The sequence below is a fragment of the Macrotis lagotis genome, chromosome 4, assembly GCF_037893015.1.
Source record: "Macrotis lagotis isolate mMagLag1 chromosome 4, bilby.v1.9.chrom.fasta, whole genome shotgun sequence".
In the NCBI taxonomy this organism is placed as follows: Eukaryota; Metazoa; Chordata; class Mammalia; order Peramelemorphia; family Peramelidae; genus Macrotis; species Macrotis lagotis.
In genome coordinates, this window is record NC_133661.1 from 107,713,877 (window position 1) to 107,735,611 (window position 21,735).

Sequence of the window (21,735 nt, forward strand, 5' to 3'; positions counted from 1 at the left end):
CAGCACTGAACATGAATTAAATTAGAAGGAATTATCATTATTATATTGCCTCAACCTACCTATGAACAACTAATATTTCTCCAATTGTTTAGATCATTTTTGAGTAAAAAATTATATTCATAAAGTTCTTGGGTTTGTCTTGGCAGGAAGATTTCCAAGTATTTTATATTTTCTGCAAATATTTTATTTTATTTTATTTTATTTTTTTGGCCTATTTCTTCCAGTTTATTGTGAACAAACTTAAAGGTTGGAGCTTCAGCCCTGGGTGCCCCCCCCCAATTCCTCCCCAATTCCTCTTGGGGGCCTCTAGAATAGTGTGGGGTAACAAGTTAGGGAGGGGTGGCTAAAGTGAACAAAACTCCACCAGAACAGGGGCAGACACATCAAAGAAGCATAACAAAAAAGGGTAAAGTGTGAGATAATGGAATAGGAGAGCACACGTGCTGTTGAGCACAACAGACCAAGGAAGGCATTTGGCCATACTTGAAGAGATGAAAGTAGCAGAGTAGAGGCAAATAATAGCTGTGGGGAGGGGAGAGTCACAAGGACCATCACAACGGTCAGCACTGGTGCACAGGTCTGTGGTAAGGGGGTCATGCTGGATGGTCTGGTGCCCCATTAGGGCCAGCAGGCCAGCCGGTTGGTCATGGCCATTTGAACGTTTAGCTCCTGCTCAAACAGCTCATCCAGTTTGTACTACACTCTTATACGTTCCAGATCCACCTCAGCCCTCCGAAGCTTCTCCCAGCAATAGTGCCGATTACATTGGCGTTTGGGCAGGTGGCAGAAGTCTCCCGTCAGCTCAAACACATCCCATACTAGGTGGCAGCCACACACTTCATCTGCTGGTACCTTGGGGTCCCTAGAGTGCTCAGGGCAGAGGACCTGTAGACGCTTGCAATAGGTTTTGCTCTGTGGGTTCTAGACATCACAGAACAACCGAGTAGCCCCCTCAGTCCTGGTGGGGTACATTGATCCGAAGGATGTCTGACTCTGGTACTTGGCAAAGCACCGCTCCATGTGCCTCAAAGCCACCTTGGGGTTGATAGGGTGGCCGTAGGAGACACAGAAGATCTGCAGGTCCGTGTCCTCACTGTCTTCCTCATTACTCTCCTCATCCTCTCCTACCACCTGCTGCTTGGCCCTCGGGATAACAGCCTCCAGCTCATGAAAGCACCGTTCCATGTCTTGCAGGCGCATCCAAGCCCCCTGCTGCTCCCTTCAGATCAGCTCCAGAAGCTTCTTCCCATGTTCTTCCACAATGCATGGGCTTTGTTGCCACTGCTGGATTCGCTGGGGAAGGATCTCATAGATGCGATTGGCCGCCAATTTCATGCCACAGTCATCAGAGCAGTACTTGGAGCCTGGATGGGCAGGCTGGACACAGCTGGGCCCCAGGTACTGTGGCAAGGAGGCTGGGTCCTTGGCATAGGGGCGTTCAGTGTGTTTCCACTTATCTTTGTGCCTCTGTTTCTGCCGGTGCTGTTTATACTTCTCCTCCTTCTTCTCTGACTTCTTCTCTCGCCACTTGACATGTTTGACTTTCACTGCATGTTTTTGAAGTACTGGGTCCAGGAAAGGGGCATCCTCAGGGTCACTCAACCACGGCAAGCTGTGATGATCAAAGGCGCCAGCCCAGAAGTCCTGATAGAGTTCAGGGTCTAAAGGCAAGTCCTCATCAGAGAGTGCCTCAGCTTTTGGGGGTTCCTTTAACATCTGGAAATGGTCTTCCCGGGTCCGAAGAAGTTTCTGCACAGCTGATGCCAGACTCACTGAGGAAGTGAAATACTTGTAGGATTCCCAGGCTCGGAGCTGGCACTGACGCAGATGGCACTTTTTTTGGATTTTGTTGGGGCCTCCAAATTTCTTCATATCTCAACAGAAATCACAGTGGCCGCAATCCTCAGTCCGTCGGCAGGTTTCACACACCCCACACATCCGAGCTGACCATTTGATCTGCTGGTTGGGTACCTCTCGTACAGGCCCAGGTGTTGCAGGAGGTGGGGTTTTGTGTGGAGGGGTGAAACCTTTGGGTATGGGCATGGGTTCCCCAAGGAGATCTGAGGCAACTTTCCTATGAGGGGTGATAGCATCATCTCGGGGCTCAGTCTCAGGTTCTCCTTCACGCTCTCGGCATGGGTTTTTATGTTGGTATCGGATCTCCAGCTTTGGGTCCTTTGCCCGGCATTGTAGGCAGTACCACTCTCGGATGGCTTTTGCCATCTTCTCTGTAATCTTGATGCAGTCACCATGAAACCACTAGTTGCAATTGTCACAACCAATCATGAAGCAGTTGATATCCAGCTTTCGGCAAACACAATAAATGGGTGCATTCTCCCCGTTTTCAGACTTGGAGTCTTCCACTCCAGCTGGCCCAGGTTCTGGGTCTGAAAACTTACTCTCCATGGCAGCGTCGGGATCTCGAGACCGTCTGCAAATATTTTAAATGTAATATCTCTCTTTTTAATTCTTTTGTTGGTAATGTAAAAAAAGCTCATCATTTATTTGAGTTTATATTCTGCAACTTTGCTAATAATTGTTTGCTATTTCAACTAATTTTATTTGATTCTTTACATTCTGTTAAGTATACCATAATTCATTTACAAATATTAATAATTTTGTTTTCTCATTTTCTGTGTTTATTCCTTCAATTTCTTTTCCTTGACTTATTGCTATAGTTAACATTTCTATTAAAATATTGAACAATAATGATGATGATAACAGGCATCTTTGCTTTACCCCTGATCTTACTAGGAAGGATTAAAGTTTATCCCTATTACAGATAATTCCTGTTCTTAGTTTTAGGTAGATACTAGGTATCATTTTTTTAAAAAAGGCTCTATTTATTCTTATGTTTTCTAAATTTTTAAAGATAGGAATAGCTATTATATTTTGTCAAAGGTAAATACTTATGATTTTATACTGTGGCAGACAAAAGGAAAGGGACATTTTGATGAATGCACCCATCTAGGTAAGCAGATCTGAGAAACTTTCAACATACATCAAGTAGGCCAGATAAGATTAATTCTTCTCTAGTTCATTTTATTGATGAAGAAATTGAGGTAAATGGGGTCAAGTAACTTGCCTAGGATATTTCTAACTTGTCTTGGAAGTTAGGAAAGTGAATCTTCTTGATTATAGACCACCAGATTGGTGGCACAGGCTCAGCTTCATTTGTAATTGTAGATCAATGTGGACATGAATAAGAATTGCAATTTCTCTTACTCTGGGATAAAAATAAACTCAATCCAAAGAGAAACAGAGCTACCTAAAATGAAGTGGATTTTTTTTGACCAAAAGACAGCAGCAAGGTTATTATTAAGGGCTTCATTTCTCTCTATACTTGGTGTCATAATTTCCTTATCTTGTGGTGGAGTCCATTATGGGACATATTCACCTGAGAGTACAATTAGGATTGGTGAAAACTATCATGGACACTGGGGCTCATATCTTATTCTGCTCTAATGGCTATCCTTTCCCTCTAGATGAAGCAAATGTACAATTATCATTACTAACCTCAAAATGATGATTAGATTGGGCCTGTCCCTTACCCCAGCATTGAAAAGAGAATGATGATGCAATGTAGTATGAGGCAGACCTCAAATCATCATGATGGAGGTAGGATGGGAAAGCAGAGCTACATTTCTAAGTACATTAGCAAACCCTAGATGATGGACATGAATGGTTTGGCACTGTGGATTCCAATGTGGAATAACATTTTACCTGCTTTTCATTGTCTTATAATCTATTTATGACAGATTTCTTTTATTTCATTCTTACCACTATCAAGATTCAGTTTTCTTCTGACTTTTATGGAAGATGTTTGGAATTATACCCTAAAACCAATCTCCATATCAATCCATGCTTAGATCTTTGGAAATAATTTTGAAAGGTCTAATTTGTTTCCTGGGAGCAGTTTGGCCAGGGTGAAGTAGCTATGAAACCATCACTGGTCCAGGCAATCTTAATCTTTCAACACTTGGCTGCATCCCACACTGAGCCTAATCTTTCCTATCCTATTGTGTTCCCATCCTAACTTAAATGTGACCATTTACCCAAGTTGCATAATAATTTATAAGTTTTGATTGATGACCTCCATATACTACATTCAGAATGCTATCTAAATTGCCTTACCTTATGTATATACATACATACAAACATATATATGATATATTAAAAATGTGAATATTACTTATGGGTTAACATTATACAATTACTTATACATTATTATTATTATTATATTGTTACATATTAATAATGATGAATAGAATATTATATGGTATAAATAAAATATAATGTATTTTATCATATATTACTATACAGGAATATTATTTATATATTACTATTAATTATATATAGGAATAAATAGCATACTACTCAGAAGTTTTCAAGAAATCCCAGATGGAACCCATATTTAGAATCATTTTTTGGAAGGAAGAACACAAACATACATATACATGAAGAATTTATTGTTGGAAGTGACGTTTTATCTTTTATCTTTTCCAACCATATCTACAATGTTTCTTTAAGAAAGCAAGTGATTATCCCATCTCTGCCTGAAGACCTCCAGTAAAAGAAGAATCCACCACCTCTAAAGACAAACCATTTTATTTTGGGTTAGTTCTAATTGTTATGAAATTTATCCAAACTTCAAGCCTAAATTCATTTATATTTCTTTTATAATATTCAAAAGATCAACCACCTGTTCTGTAAATTCTTATATTATCTCTAACAGATTTAATAAGTTTCTCTTATTGAGAAAAGTTAGTTCTTTTCTATCTTTTCCCAGAGTTGGGAATAAATCAGAACTCATATTTTATCACCATAATTACTTGCCACTCTTTTATTCTTAGTAAGCCTCATTTTTTTGCCATTATTATGTCCCTTGCCACTCTGAGAGGGAGCAACTTGTTATATTCATCCAGGCAACTGGTGTGTCATCTCTGAAAAAAATAGTTGTTCAAAGAATAAAAATTATGCAGCTACTACTTTTTTGAGTCAAAGATGGAGAAAGCATGAAGAAATCAGTAATAAAAAGAATAAGAACTGTCATTAGTATCCCATAGCAAAATAGGATATTAGATAGAAGTGAGTTACATGTGTCTCAATAAATTTTCACCATGACCCCATGAGAAAGATACTTACAGATGAAGAAATTGAAGTCTAGGAAGAAAAGGTTTCCATTTATAGTCATATAAATAAGTCAAATCAAGGAATCTGTAGAAGTCACAGCAGGAGTGATGAGCTGGGAAAATATTGGCTTTAGAGGGATTAAAATTCATAGTACAAATTAATAAGTTTAGGAGTAAGCAAAAAAATGGAATGTTAAGAAGTTATGATTAGATATAAGAAGTTCAGTTTCATTAGTGATAGTACAACAGTTGTGAGTGATGGTAAGATCAAGCCTGTGACTATCCATATTCATATATCTATTTATATATGTACATCTACATCTATATCTATCTTCCTTTCTGTCTCTATATCTATTTATATATCTACCTATTTATCTATCTTTCTATCTAAGATGGAATGAAAGAATGAGTCCTGGGATCTTAGTAATCATTTGTATATGAACAATGTAATTGGGCTCTGAATTCAGTTATTTCTAAAACCAAATCTTGCTTTCTATCAACTTAATCTCTTCCCTATGTTCTGCAATATCCATCTCCCCCACCCACTAGTTCTAAAATCCAAGATTTAATCAGTTATACTTCCCCATTATCTCCAAATTCATATTTGTATTCAGGTTATTCTATAATTGGGACAGAAGATCCTATTCATTCATGACTACAATTCTTAGTATTCCTATTTACAGTTTCTTTAATATTCCCTCTGCCTGTGACAAATTCATTGGAAAACTAGATGCAAAAACAAGAGTCTAATGAGCTTCCCATCCCCAATTTTCTCTTGAGAACTTAATCTTCTCTCATTCTGCAAGATGTCCCATTCACACAAACTCTCATTCAAATGATGAAAATCTATTATTCAACATTTTTTCAGGGTGAGTGCTTCAATAATAGTTGAAGATGATTGAAAGCTCTTCTTTTCCTCTCCATCATTATACTGAGACTATGCTGATGTTTCAATATCTGGCAATGAGAGAGGAAGTTGATTCAAATAGAATAAAGGCTCATCACAGAGAAGAATTACAATAGTCACACTTTCACAGTCACTGCCCATACAAGCCATGTTGACATGTTTATAGTAGTTCTAGTTTTGTCACTCTTGTCCAAATATATATATATATATATATATATATATATATGCATATATATATACATATACAGCTTTAATATTTTGCAGAGGTATGTTCTTTTATGTTACAGAACAGGCTTAGTCCTGAATACCTATATAATTTCCCTTTATAAATACATAAGAGAAAAATGTATATAATGTCATAGAATTCCCAGCATAAAGAATTTATTAGTTTATTGAGCAAATCTAATAAAAATTAGCCTCTAGAAGTTTAAATGGTCTCACAATCTTTCTTGGTTTAATTCCACTTTCTGTGAATGTAGATTATTGTTACCGACTTTTATTATACTTGATTTGCTTAATGAAAACAAAGCAAATTCCATTTCATTCATGAAGATAAGCAGGAGTTTGGAAATTAATTCATCCTTGAAGAAAAGAGTTTATTGGATCAAACACTGGCTAACACATTTTAACTGTATGACCCTAGGCAAGCCATACCATATTTCAGTGCTGTAAGAAACTCTGTAAAAACCAAACTTACATACAAGTTACCAATCTGATTCAGTAGAGATAATGTCTATGAGTTCCCCACACTAATGGAATCAACTGACTTCATATGCAATGGAATTTATTAGACCATTACTCTTAAAATGTAACTACAGATATGAGTAAAATTGTGATTATAACAGGAGTTCCTGGTTACAAGTTGGCAGAGCCAATGTGGTGGTGCTAAATTAACCTGCTCCCAGAGCCTTTCCCTACCAAAGATACATGAAACCTCTACTCTGACATTCACACTACAGATCCCACCAAGAAAAAGAGAAGATTCAAAGAAGTTTTCAACTGAAGACATCATGGAGGATCTTCATTGAAGGTCTGTCTCTTTGGGGGAAAAGGGGAAGAAAAGTCCACAATGCTATAGAGTGGGGAAATATAGCAGGAAGCATTTAGTCAAGGTGCAATCCAAGTCCTAAAGTTTAAATAATAACAGAGGTCCCAACAGTTGGATAGCAAGCCAGTAGGGAGGATCCCAACCCCAAACAAAGTCTGAACCCTGAAAAAAACAGAGTAAAAGACAGGACTAGGTCAGGAACAATCTTCTGTTAAGTAAGAACCTGGACATAAAGTGGGGGGACACTCTGCAAAGGCAAGGCCTGGACTGCATAGGCAACATCTTGGCCAGCAACAAACCAGGGATCAGACTCCAGCCTCAGCAAAATAAAAGCTGGGATCTATACTCCATATACCCCAGGAGCAGAACTACAAAAACAAAGATAAGCAAAAAAAGCTAAAAGAGCACTCACTATAGAAAAATACTTCATAGATAAAGATGACAGCAATGCCATGTCTGCAGAAGAAAGCTGTGAAACATCACTCACAGGAGAAATATCAAGAAGTTTATAAATTGAACTCAAATTTGAAAGCTCATTGAAGAGCTTTAAAAAGAATTTAAAAACCAAGAAGAAAAATGGAAAAAATAAATGAAAGTTATGCAGGAAAACTGTGAAAAGTTGACCAAAGAATTCAACACCTTTAAAAAGGAAACACAATGGGGCGGCTAGGTGGTGCAGTGGATAGAGCACTGGCCCTGGAGTCAGGAGTACCTGAGTTCAATCTGGTCTCAGACACTTAATAATTACTTAGCTGTGTGGCCTTGAGCAAGCCACTTAACCCCATTTGCCTTGCAAAAACTTAAAAAAGAAGGTTGGAGAAAATATTCTATGCCTCAGCTGAAGTAAAAAAAAAAGAAAATCTGGGGTAGTGATTCTAATCTCTGACAAAGTAAAAGCAAAAATCAATCTCATTAAAAGGGATAAGGAAGGAAATTACATCTTTTTAAAAGGCACCATTGGAAACGAATTTATATCATTACTGAACATGTTTGCACCTATTGGGATAGCTTTCAGATTCCTAGAGGAAAAGTTGAGTGAATTATAAGGAGAAATAGACAGCAAAACTTTATAATTGGAGACTTCATACTCCCTTTCTCAGAACTAGATACATTTATCAACAAAATAACCAAGAAGGAAGTTAAGAAGGTGAATGAAATCTTAGAAAACTTAGATATGATAGACATCTAGAGCACACTGAATGGAGACAGAAAAGAATATACCTCTTTTTCTCATCAGTACATGGCACCTTCACCAAAATTGACCATGACTAAGGCACAAAAACCTTAAAATCAAATGCAGAAAGGCAGAAATAATTAATACACACTTCTCAGATCCTGATGTAATAAAAATTGCATGTAATAAAGGGCCAGAGAATGTTAAACCAAAAACTAATTGAGAATTAAAAACTGTTATCTTAAATAATGGGTGGATCAAACAGCAAATAACATAAATAATAAATAACTATATCTGAAAAAATGATAATAATGAGACATCATATCCAAATTTATGGGATGCAGCCAAGGCAATTTTGAGGGGAAACTTTATATCTCTATACTCTATATCGCTCTACATAGAGCTATCTCTATACTTTCTTATCTCTAAACTCTATATACTATATGTCTCTAATTGCCTATATGAATAAAATAGAGAAAGTGGAGATCAATGAATTGGGTATGCAACTAAAAAAGCTAGAAAAAAGAATAAATGAAAAATCCCCAATTAAATACCAAACTAGAAATTCTGAAAATCAGGGGAGAGATTAATAAAATAGAAAGCAAGAAAACTATTGATCTCATACATAAATCTAAGTGTTGGTTTTATGAAAAAAACAATAAAATAAATAAACATCTGGTTAATCTGATTAAAAAATGAGAGAAGATAACCAAATAACCACTATCAAAAATGAAAAGGGTGAATTAACCAGCAGTGAGGAGGAAATTAAAGAGATAATTCAGAGCTACTTTGCCAAACTGTATGCCAATAAATTAGACAACTGGAGTGAAATGTATGAATATGTACAAAAATACAAATTGATGAGATTAACAGAAGAGGAAATAAATTACTTAAAGTAAAGCCATTTCAGAAGAAGAAATTGAAGAAATCATCAATAAACTCCCTAAGAAAAAAAATCTCCAAGTCCAGATGGATTTATAAGTGAATTCTACCAAACATTTAAGGAACAATTAATTCCTATGCTACATAAACTATTCTAAAAAATTGGAGAGGAAGGAGTTTTACCAAACTTCTTTTATCATACCACATGGTGCTGATACCTAAACCAGGAAGAACCAAAACAGACAAAAAAAATCATAGAACAATATCCCTAATGAATAGTGATATAAAAAAATCTTAAATAAAATTTTAGCAATGAGAAGATAGGCAGTTATTTCTAGGTTAATACACCATGATCAGGTTGGATTTATACCAGGTAGGCAGGGATTATTCAATATTGGGAAAGCACTCAACATAATCAATCATATCAACAGTAAAACCAACAGAAACCACATGATTATCTCAATAGATGCTGAAAAAGCCTTTTATAAAATACAACATTCATTCCTATTAAAACACTAGAAAATATAAGAATAAATGGAGTTTTCCTTAAAATAATAAATACTATCTATATAAAACTATCAACAAATAATATATTTAATGGGAATAAATGTGCAGCATTTCCAATAAAATCAGGGGTGAAACAGGGTACCCACTATCACTATTACTTTTTAATATAGTATTAGAAACATTAGAGTAACAATAGGAGAAGAAAAAAATTAAAGGAAATCACAATAGGCAAAGACAAAGCAAAACTTTCATTCTTTTCAGATGATAAGATAGTATACTTAGATACTAAAGAAAATCATCTAAAAACCTCCTTGAAACAATTAACAAATTCAGCAAAGTAGCAGGATATAAAATAAACCCACTACAATCATCAGCATTTCTATATATGAAAAACAAAGACCAAGAACAAGAGATAGAAAGAGAAATTACATTTAAAATAAATGTAGATAATATTAAATACTTGGGAACCTACCTCTCAAGATAAACCCAGAAATTGTATGAACACAATTATAAAACTCTCCTCACCCAAATAAAGTCACTTCTACATAATTGGAAAAATGTCACATATTCATGGTTGGGTTGATCTATTATAATAAAAATGACAATTGCACCCAAATTAAATTATTTATTCAGTGCCATACCAATCACACTACCAAATAAATACTTTACTGAGCTAGGAAAAAATAGCAAAAGATTTCATCTGGATAAGAAAATGACAAGAATTACAATGGAACTAATGAAAAAAAAAGTAAAGGAATGTGGCCTTAGCTCTACCAGATCTAAAACTATACTATAAAGCAGAAGTCTTTATTAAAACTGTCTGGTATTGGTTAAAAATAGAGTAATGTATCTGTGGATTAGGATAGGTTCAAAAGAAAACTCAGGAAATGACTACAGCAATGTCCTATTTGACAATCCCAAAGACATTAGGTTCTGGGATAAGAATTCACTATCTGACAAAAATTTTGGGGAAAACTGGAAAAAAATGTATGGCAAAAACTAGGCATAGATACATATCTCACACACTATACCAAAACAAGGTCAAAATGGGTACAGGATTTAGACATAAAGAGTGATACCATAGATAAATTAGTAGCCCAAAAATATTCTATCTGATCTATGAAAAAGGGATAAATTTATAACCAAAAAGATTTAGAGTACATTATAAACTGCAAAATGAATGATTTTGACTATATTAAATATTAATAGTTTTTACACTAATAAAATCAATGCTGCCAAAATTAGAAGAAAAGCAGAAAGCTGGGAAACAATCTTTATAACCAGGAGTTCTGATAAAGGTCTCATTTCTTAAATATATAGAGAATTGCATCAGATTTATAAGGTCACAAATCATTCATTCCCCAACTGATAAATGGTCCAAAGTTATGGACAGTTTTCAGAAGAAATTAAAGGTATATATATATATATATGTGTGTGTGTGTGTGCATATGGAAAATATGGAAAAATGCTCCTAATCACTATTGATTAGAGAAATGCAAATTAAAACTACAATGAAGTGTCATCTCTCACCTATTTGATTAGCCCAGATGAGACAAAGGGAAGCTGATCAATGTTGGAGAGGTTGTGGGAAGATTGGGACATTGATGCATTGCTGATGGAGTTGTGAATGGATCCAACCTTTCCGGAGAGTAATATGGAATTATGCCCCCAAAGCAATAAAACTGTTCATACCCTTTTTCCTTGCAATTCCAATTCTAGTACTATATCCAGAAGAAACTGCAAAAAATGGGAAAAGTCCTACATTCCAAAATATTCATAACAGCTCTTCTTGTAGTAGGAAAGAATTGGAAATTGAGGGGATGTCCATCAACTGGGGAATGGCTAAGCAAGTTATGGTACATGAATGCTATGGAATATTATTGTTCTATAAGAAACAATAAAAGAAGCATGGAATTACTTACAGGATCTGATGCTGAGAAAAGGAAGCAGAGCTAAGAGAACAATTTACACATCAAACATTATGAGATGATCAACCTTGATGGAAGCAACCCCTCTCAGCATTCCAGAGAAGAGCAACCATATTTTTCAGATTATGGATTAAATAATCCCCAAGCAGCAAAAGAAAAATAAAATAAAACAAAATAAAACACAGAAAAAAAAAACACGCCCCTACTGAATCTGATGAACACTTTATAAAAAGTATCTCTTATATATCTCTTTCCCTTAATCCTAATTCCTCATGCCAAAAATTACTAATTTGTAAATATTTTTAACAAAATATGTATGTAAAATGTTACCCTGACTGTTCCCAACTGAGGGGAAGGGAGTGGGAAGGGAGTATTGAGGGAAACTTTGTAACTTGGAAATATGCATGTACAAATGGATGAAAATAAATGAATAAACAAAAATTTAAAAAATATATAACAGGAGTTCCCAAGGTCATTCATCATTTTAACTTGTATTACAATAGTCAGATTCTACTCCAGCACATCAGAAAAATATATGAGATATTGCACTCCCAGAAAAAAGAGAAAAGAAAGAAGGCAGTAGGGGAAGAAGATAGACCTTTACTTTGGAATGGACCTGGAGGTGAGAATCTGATTTTTTTCATTGTAAAGAGATTTCTATTAAGAAAGCTATACTTTTATTTCCCCTTCCCTAAGAAACAGTTTTTGTTGTTTTTTTCCAGGAATGAAAAGTTTTCCTACAATAAAATATAAAGTCATTACAGTTCTAAGTATCATGTTTCTGTTTGTAAATATGCAATCATTTCTGTCAGACATATTTTAAAAACACAGAAAAAGTATTTAATCTAATCTCTTAGTTTTAATATCTAAATCTACATATCATATATTGGTGTTGAATTTTTAGAAAGTACATTAAATCATATGACATGCTATTTTTAAGATTGTATTTTCTGTATAAATTTGCTTATTGTAAAAGTTGCCAATATGCCTTTTTTCTCAAATTATGAAAATTTTCTATGAATGGAGAGACTAAAAGATGAACTCATGAACTCATGAACATTGTCAAATATTTGATGATCACCTGAATGTTTTATTCTTTGATAATAATGATAATGGTATTTTAAATTCTTTATTAATTATGGATAGAATGTTAGATATGGATAAAAGAAGATATGAGTATAAATTCTAATTCAGACAGTAACTGGAGAAGTAAATGATAAATCACTCCAATATCAAAAAAATGGGTTCATGAAGATTCAGAAATAAATGAAAGGATTGAACAACAAGAAGGCAAACTATCATACTCTAAAATACATAAAGTAAACACCAATTCTCATTGTGCTGCTATGTCTGAATGGGATGAAACAAAGACAAGATTTCAAGAACTGAAAAGATGGCCTGAGAATTTATAAATTAGAGGTCATTTTTTGTATACTCCTGGTTTCATTCCACGTGGTGGGGATCCTTGTACTGATGGACTAAGAGAATGGACCTGAATGTACTGCAGACATTCAAAGTACAATTTGATTAACTAGCTATATATCATTAGAGATTTAAACATAGCAATGCACAAATTAGTTATAAAAATCATAAACTAAAGTTAAATGTAGTAATTTATCTGGTTTAATTGATGTCAGTGAATACTTGCCATCTTTAGTTCCAAACATAACCAAGCTTCCTTCCTGTAGTCAAAGGTTTCCCTGAGCTGTGTTTATGAAAGGCAGAATTTTTGGACTTCAGAAATATCTGCATTTAAAATAAAACAAAGAAATATTAGCTTTAAATTCTCCTTTAACAAATCATTGTTTTTGTTATGGTTAGGCCTCTTTTTTTATTTTGCTCATCATTTCTCCTTTGGAATTCAACTCCATGACTTATATTCCCTTATTTTTGCCTCATTTGCTTTTTTCTGACTTTTTTCCATCTTATTTCCCTTTTGCATTTATTTGTTACTCAAAAGACTATAGACAAAAGCATAGCAACTAATGTTACCATTGTTACTCTCATTTCCTAATTGATATTTGGTTAACCAAGCTTCAATTTTATCACTGGTATCTTCTCCCCTTCCTTTTTAATGCCCCATTTATTTTCAGTAACCCTGCCATCATTCATTCAACCCCCATCACATATACAACTCCAATCTGGGAAATTTGCATATTTTGTGTTCTAAAACAATTTTTTTTCAGTTAACGAGATTTTATTTTCTTTTTAAGTTTTCCTCCAGGCACAGTAGGAAAAAAACAACACCATCTTTGCATAATCTTCTTGGTCAAGCAATGAAACATTCCTACCACATTGTTTCTTTCTGTCTCTGTCTCTTTCTCTGTCTGTGTGAGGGTTTATACATACAATACAATACATATATATATAATATATATATATATATATATATTTATATAATACATTGTATAGACACACATATATACTATATATATGTGTATATATATACATATATATATATATATATATATATATATATATATATATATATATATATATCACCTGCAATAGCTCTGGTATGGGTCTGGACATTAATTTCTAAGAGTCAGGTTGGGTAGATAAACATATCCAGACACAAATGGTTGGGAAGTGAATATCTACCAACTTTATTTTTGGAAACTCAGACTTTTTAAAGCAAAAACTTATCTCAGGAATGACTGGTTAAAAGAGACTCAGTTTTACAATTTCATGGGTAAATTTACAATATTTGTTCTTAGAAATCTGCATACTTCTCTAACAAAGAAACCTTTTACAACCACCTCTGGAGCCACAGATTATCCTAGGTCAGAATTCACTGGTGAGCCAACGGATCCATACAATGAGCAATAATCCACACATCTTTGATAGAAAAAGTCACCAAGTATATGTGAATATCATTCCCTGGGGCTGACCCTCTACAGCTTCCCCCTTCTTAGGCATGCTGAAGCTTTAGGCAGTGTGTTAGGACATCTATGTTTTGTCTCAGTTACAAAAGGCGTTTAATACAAATGGGTATAATGCACAATATCAACGATAATGCAAAGATACCAGGAAGTATGCTCATTAACAGGTTCATAAAATGAAAAGAATGAACCCTATTAACAAAGTTAAATAAATTATCAATACCTGAGTCCATTCCATTTTAGGTGCCAATGCAATATCATTAACAATTTTTTTTGCAACTGATTCATATCCATAGTTATAGAATCATTATACCATATTCCATTCAAATAACCTTTATAATATTCCATGGAATAAGTGAGGTATTATATTTTAAAGGAGTAATACAAATAGCAGAAAATCTATAATCACATTGCAATTGTCCCTTGTGTTCATTGCAGAGGTTTGTAATGCATTAATCTAATGATAAAGATCTTCATTAATTCTTTCCTGAGCATTTTCTGATAATTCCTGAATATATTTAGCTTCCAATTTTTTCTTTATTCCCTACTTGTATAGAAATAAGTAGCTGCTATAGTGGCTGCTACAATACACAATTCAACTAACACATCTCTTCTGCCTAATTCTCTTTAATGTTTTTTTGGTTTTCTTATCAGTATCAGCCAAATCAGTATCAGACCAGAAATGAGACACTAGAAAACAAGAGAAAATATTAGAACCCCTTCTCCTTCAAAAGAAACATGATTCTCAGGAAAATCTCCCTTTTTTGGTGCCAATCATGAGTTTTGGAATAAAAGAAGATCTAATTTTGAAAAAGAGAGAATGGAAAGAAGATTGGCCAATCAGAACACAGAGAACAGTAAGCCTGAGAGAGAGATCTGAGAGCTTCTCTCTGACTGTATTTTAAAGCAAACACATATAGACACATAAATGGAGTCAGAGCATTTAGAACCAGAGAGGCCCCCAAAATCCAGGGAAATCCCACTCTGCTCTCACACTAGAGGGTCCCTTTAAACATTACACAAAGACAAAAAAACAGGATAACACCACCAAAGGTGACAAATCTTCCAAGAAACCAGAGGAAAAATGCAGAGAACCTTCCATTTTTCACAATACATTTTTCCATTCAAAGGTTTTTATATCTTCTTGATTTTTACTATAAATAACTATAAATAACTATAACTTTTGAGAAGGCAGTCACTCAAAAATCCCTCAGCCTAATTGGAACATCCCTTGTCCCCTATCAGCTTAGAGTAAACCAAATAACTTCAACAGCCCTAAATCTTTTCTGGGAGGGTAATCTCTTTTTGTTTTTTTAAAATCCTCAATTGTCCCATTATTTTTTGCAATAATTAAAAATATGTATTTTAAAATGAACCTGATTATCTTGTCTTTTTGAAATTAAACAGCATTTTAAAAAATTTAACATTTTATTTTATCAAGTCTTCATGAAACAATTCTCTCTCTTTTATCTAATACTTTTTCTTAATTCCTCTCTCTCAGTTAACTTCAAGATCTAGATAAGTGGGCCATGAGCAAACAAGCTGTTTGATCTCTCACTCCCCATTGCCTCCTTCTTTTTCAGGAAATTTTAGTCATGCCTGTTCATGTGCCTGTAAATTATACCCAATTTGATTATTTACTCCTGCCCATGGAACAGTGCTAGAGAAATTTCCAATGTTAGTCTTAACCCTGCTGCTTCACTTTTAGCCTGATTAGTACAATTCTCAAAATATTCAGTTTTCCGTATTAAGTAATCTCCTGGTATAAGAGTAATTTCTGCTATCGTGGTCCAATCTTCTGGGGCTAATATTTGTCTACCTAATATTTCTATTTTATTCAAAACATATGGACTGGTGTTATCATACGTGCTGGTTGCTGATTTTAATTCTCTAAATGTTTTAAAATCTGAATTATAGTATTCTCTCAAAACAATTCCTGGACTCTTTGGATCAGGTCTCTCAGGTACAAGAAAAGAGAACAATGACTCTCTCATGTCCCATGGTATCTTCTCTCCCTTATCTATTGCTTTTTGAGCAATATTCATAGGCCCCTTATCTTTGTTAACATTTTTTCCTTCAGCAGCCACTGCAGCAGCCTGAGGGGGTGGGGCCTGGCATCACGGTGACTCTCTGGTACAAGTTCCTAAAGTGGGAGCCGGGAGGAGGATTCTTCTGGGAAGGTAAGGCCCCTCCGCCGTGGTCTCCATACCCCTCCTTCCACCCGAGGCAGGCACAGGTCTGGAGGTGGCGTTGTACCTATGCATCCTTACATTTACTCATAGATTAATATGAGAAGACAAGGAGATATTCTTCCTGGAAGAGAAGAGAAAATTTCAACATTCTGAAGAGTTACACACAATTAGCACCCAAGGGTTTGGATGCTTGCCAGAGGACTATCTGGAAGTGTCTAAATGCATTTGTTCTAGAAAACTTTTTAGGCCTGGTTTTCTTATGTGAATTAGATTATGCACAGGATCAGTCTAAGTGATAGAAATTATGTCTTCTTTTAGATAAATGGCAATTTATTTTCCAGCTTTAGTTATAGGAGTAAATGTACAATATTGACAAAATGTTCTAAGGTTCTTTAATAAAAGATATGTGTATAATCATAATTATCTGCCTAGGATCTATAAATAATACCTCAAAAATATTTGATTAAAGAAGTTACATAGTATACTTGGTCTGTGATTCATATCATTTCCCTTCTAAACTGACATAGGAAATTTAATGGTCATAAACCTCTTAATCAGATTTTCATAAGTTGTGATCGTTTTTTATTATGAATGATTGGCATTTCATTCCAACTTCATTCTAATACCTTGAAGAATTCTTTCCTTTTCCTTTCCAAATCATCAAAATTTATTGAAGTTTTTCAGCACCTCTGCATCACCTTAACTTGGTTCCAGATATTCTGTTTAATCTAAAATTCAGTTCTTCAGTTCCTATGGAAATTCAATTGCCTTCATAATGTTTTATAAGAATCCCTTGTGTTCACTTGTCTAATCAAAGATCATAACAAATACACATTAACCAATATAAGCATATTTTCTAATGCTTACTTTTAGTACATCTTGTTTTATTAACTTTATTTTTCTTTGTATAAGTGTTAAAATAGTCTAGAATAGATAGGTCAGTAAGTTAGTTCAAGTTCAAGTTTGTATCAAAATAAGACACTGGTAAAACATTTAGCAAATTGCAAAAAAAAAAAAGACAAAACAAAACCACACAAATAAATAAAACCCACCCAAACTGTCAAGCCTTAGCCCAATTGCTTTAATATCTTCTAAAGAAAAAACTGCTGTAGTCTTACCTGCCAAATATTGTTTCTTCCATAAATGTGGAAGAAACTCTCCTGAATATGCTGGTTGTCCTGGTATCAATTTTCCAAGCTGTCCTTCCCAGGTTAAGCTCTAATTTCATCACCATGCTCAAACCTTGAAGGACACCACAGCCCTTCAGCCTCTTTCTCATCTTTGATTCAAGGGTTGGAGGATGGAGTTGAAGTCATCAGGCCTTCATTTATAGAGGGCAGAAACTGAATTTATCAGTTCATTTCACTCTGCAGCTGTTACTTTGCCTTCTTTCATTTCCCTATTCTCCATGCCTTCTTTTCTCTCCTTTTGTAGGTGATTTCCCCTCCCATTAGATTGTAAATTTTTTGAGAACTGGAATTGTTTTTATTTTTTTATTAATTGTATCCCAAGTGTTTAGCACAACATCCATAATTATTAAATGTTTATTTAATTGAATTGAAAATAGGATGTCCCCTACTTAACTGTCCTTTAGGTCAGTAAGCATGTCTAACAATTCTGTATCCTCATTGGACCTTAGATAATATTTCCTACCTCCTATGATAGCTGTGGAGAAAATACTTTGTAAAACTTTAGTGAGAAAGGTCACAGTGGCTCAAAATTTGATCTTGTTAGTCTTGGAGAAATGAACTAGAATTCAGTCTTTGTGACCATGGTAAAGTCATTTACTTGTCAGTCCTAATCTCTTTACCTGTAAAATGGAGATTATAATGGCTTCTACTTCATAAATGATTGTGAGAATTGATAAATAACATATATAACATTTTGTAAACCTCAAAACACTCTCTATATTGTGTTCTATCTTTATAGTTATAATTATGAATTAACAGGTATTTATTAATTATCTATTATGTGGCAGGAACTGTACTATACTGGACTTTAAGTTGTCATCATCATGACATTCAGATTTAAAAAACACCTGTGGGGCAATTCATGGTTTTGCTTATATTGTTTTAAATTTAATGGTGTATTTTTGAAGAAAAGAATAAAAGAACTGGTTTTTAAATATGACTATAAGTATTGGAACATAAGTTTATCTCCCTTATTGCAACTCCAGTAACAGACAGTATGATAGGAATGATTTATATCTCATACTATCCCTACATAAATTTCATTTTTTAGACTTTATATTTGAAAGCATTTCTTATCACATAACTTGGAGATTATAAAAATTTGGCATGGCAACAACTATTAAAATATTTTCCTTGAGTTTTATGGATCAGTTTTAAATCTGTATAATGACAGATATTAGTTCAGTCAATGATAATAGTTCAATTCTAATTTGGCTGAGTGTTTCAGAGTATTTGTCATATCTTAGTTCCATCTGGGCTTCTTAAAGATGACCCTTCTATAATTTCTGGTGGCAATATGTTGACCACGAATTACTATTCAAAACCCTTCCATTTCATGTTTTCAGTGCTTCTTTTCTGACATATTAATGTCTGAGTTCATGTGGATGTTGGTTATGTAAATCTCTCCATCTTTATCATCATCATAATCATCATGAATTATTATTGATAAAGGGTGAATTTAGAGAGACATTGTATTTGCAGGTTAGAAGGCAACAGCCCCTACAATATCTTGACTTGATTATTTACATCTGGAACATTTTGTTCTACATTCTGTATATTGGATAGTGTTACCACAATGTTGAATATCCTTGAGCTCATGCCATATAAGATTTTTTTTGAAGGAATTGGGAAATTTTGCCATTCAAATACAAGAAAAATGCAAAATAAAATCAAATAAAAAAACTCACCAGTCTTTATTCTCAAGGATTTCAAAATATAATGGGGAATACAAACAACTATGTATAAATAAGATTATAGATGATAAGGTGGAGATCACATCAGAGGAAAGGCACTAAAATAAGGAGGCCTGGAAAAGTCTTGAAGGAAACCAAAACACAGAAGCAAGGGTGGAGAGAAATCGAGGTTTGAGGTAATAACCATCAAAATTGTCTTAAATATTGATATGGTATGGAAGAGGGATTACACTTCTATTGGGACCCAGAGGGCAGAATTGGAAGTAGAAGGAGGAAGTTGAAAAGAGGACAAGGACAACTTCCTTTAACAATTAGGATTATTCTTAAAGTAAAAAAAAAAAGACAAAGAGGCTTCCTCAGGAGGAAGTGAGGTCAGATGTGCCTCATAATCAGCATCTACATGAACTCAACCATCAATATATCAGAAAAAAAGCACTGCAAGTACTCTTGAAGCTTTGAGCAAAATTTGAATTTTTAATTTCAGGGATGTGTGGTGTGAGGGTTGCAGGTGAGGCAGAATTGAGCTTCACTTCTGATTGCAAAGGGTTAAGTGCATATACCTGATGTATACATGTTTACATGTATACATGTATACATGTTTACCATGTGCCAGCTGTATGTCCTCAAACCTTTGCAATCAGAGTTAAGTTTCAATTCTGCCTCATATCTGTCACCCTCATTACAAGTAACTGTTTCAGATATGTATTAGTAGTGAAACTTTGTAGTGATAAATTTGCCTAGAGAGGCCCTAAGGTTTCTTCCATCTCTAAGGTGTCATATTATTGATTTTAAAAAAGTAACTGAGGAACATTCATGATAAAAATAATAAAACTCTGTATTTGTTTGCAATATTTACTTTATCCAACCATCCTGAAAGAGTTGATTCAAATTGATTTCAAAGATTTTGAAATATGTTCTACTCTTTTATTGTTACAATTTTTATTCATCCTATTGTTCTTCTAGTGCATTCTGAAAAATTCTGATAGAAGCTCATTAATTAGTGGCTATCGAGTCCTATGTGAGGGACCTGTGAATAGATTTCAGGAGAGCAAGAAATTGGATAGGAAAAGATATATCTTTAATTTCATCAATCTTGAATAATAATATAACAATGATAATGACCTTTAATATAATTACTAAAAAAAGAAAAGAAATCATTATGAGTAGGTTTCAACAAACTGACAAAATGCTCATAAGACAAAAAAGGTCAATAATTCTTCCTCTAAACTGTATTGGGTATGGGTGGGATGGAAGAGAAGAAAAAAAAAGGAATGAATATAGGGAGATGGAATAAGATTTTGTGATGAAACATGATCTTTCATAGATTTTCAGTTTCTATTTTCACAAAGCAATAAAATTTTCATTTTTTAGTTATTAACAATGAATGTAATACATGAAAGTTCTTCAATATTATTCAGGATTAGGTTTCTAGTTGCTTGTGAGATCTCTTATTGTCCTAGATCACTTCTGTTGTGTACAAGTCATTAAAACATGTCTCTTGATTTGGTTCTCAAATTAATTATTGATCTGGCATCTACAAAGGATCAGGTTTAAAAAGAAATTATCTCACCAGAAAATTTGAGAAAATATAGAAAGGAGGCAAGGATCTAATTCCATTAGTGTCAGTGTAGGCCAAAAATATTTCATTTAATAGTTCATGCTATAGCTATTCTATTGCTATTATTATGTCTGACTTATTATAATGCCACAGGAGGAGACTCTGAGCAGAATGATGCATAGAGCAGTTTCAAACACCTGAGTTGTCTCCTCTTCAATATGATGCTTTGATGTTCCATGGCCATTAGAACTCTCTCTGGGAGTAAAATGCTTAGTCAAGGGAGATAAAAACAAGTCTTCCATGTTTATCCTTAGTGACTAGAAAAGGAAATTGTCCACATGGATGAGATCCTTCAGTTTCCCGAGCAGCAGGGAGTCCCTCAGTAAATTAACTTGTTCAATGGTATTGATGGCTCCTTTGTTTTCTAGAAAGACTTAATTTATTCCTCTGTGCATTGGAAAAGAAATATTTTCACCTACTTGCTCTAATTGATATAAGGGAATGGGAAGACAGATTAGTTTAGGACCAGTGTAGTTAGTGGTGGTAATAGAGAGGTGGCAAAGATCCTTCCTGGATTGCAGTCTATATTATTATTATTCTATTTTTGAACTATGATAATAAGAATATAATTAAGATCTTTA

At 34.2% G+C, this 21,735-nt stretch overlaps 1 long non-coding RNA gene and 1 pseudogene across 1 annotated transcript in view; one reads left to right on the plus strand and one right to left on the minus strand.

Annotated features, from left to right (window-relative positions):
- Window positions 1-343: 343 nt before the first annotated feature.
- Window positions 344-2,406, minus strand: LOC141522706 (CXXC-type zinc finger protein 1 pseudogene; annotated as a pseudogene).
- A 9,704-nt stretch (window positions 2,407-12,110) lies between these two features.
- Window positions 12,111-21,735, plus strand: part of LOC141519986 (uncharacterized) — a 41,946-nt gene continuing 32,321 nt past the window's right edge. Inside the window, exons 1-2 of the long non-coding RNA XR_012477498.1 lie at window positions 12,111-12,200; window positions 16,541-16,640. This is a non-coding gene — a long non-coding RNA (uncharacterized LOC141519986). The remainder of the gene's footprint in view (window positions 12,201-16,540; window positions 16,641-21,735) is intronic.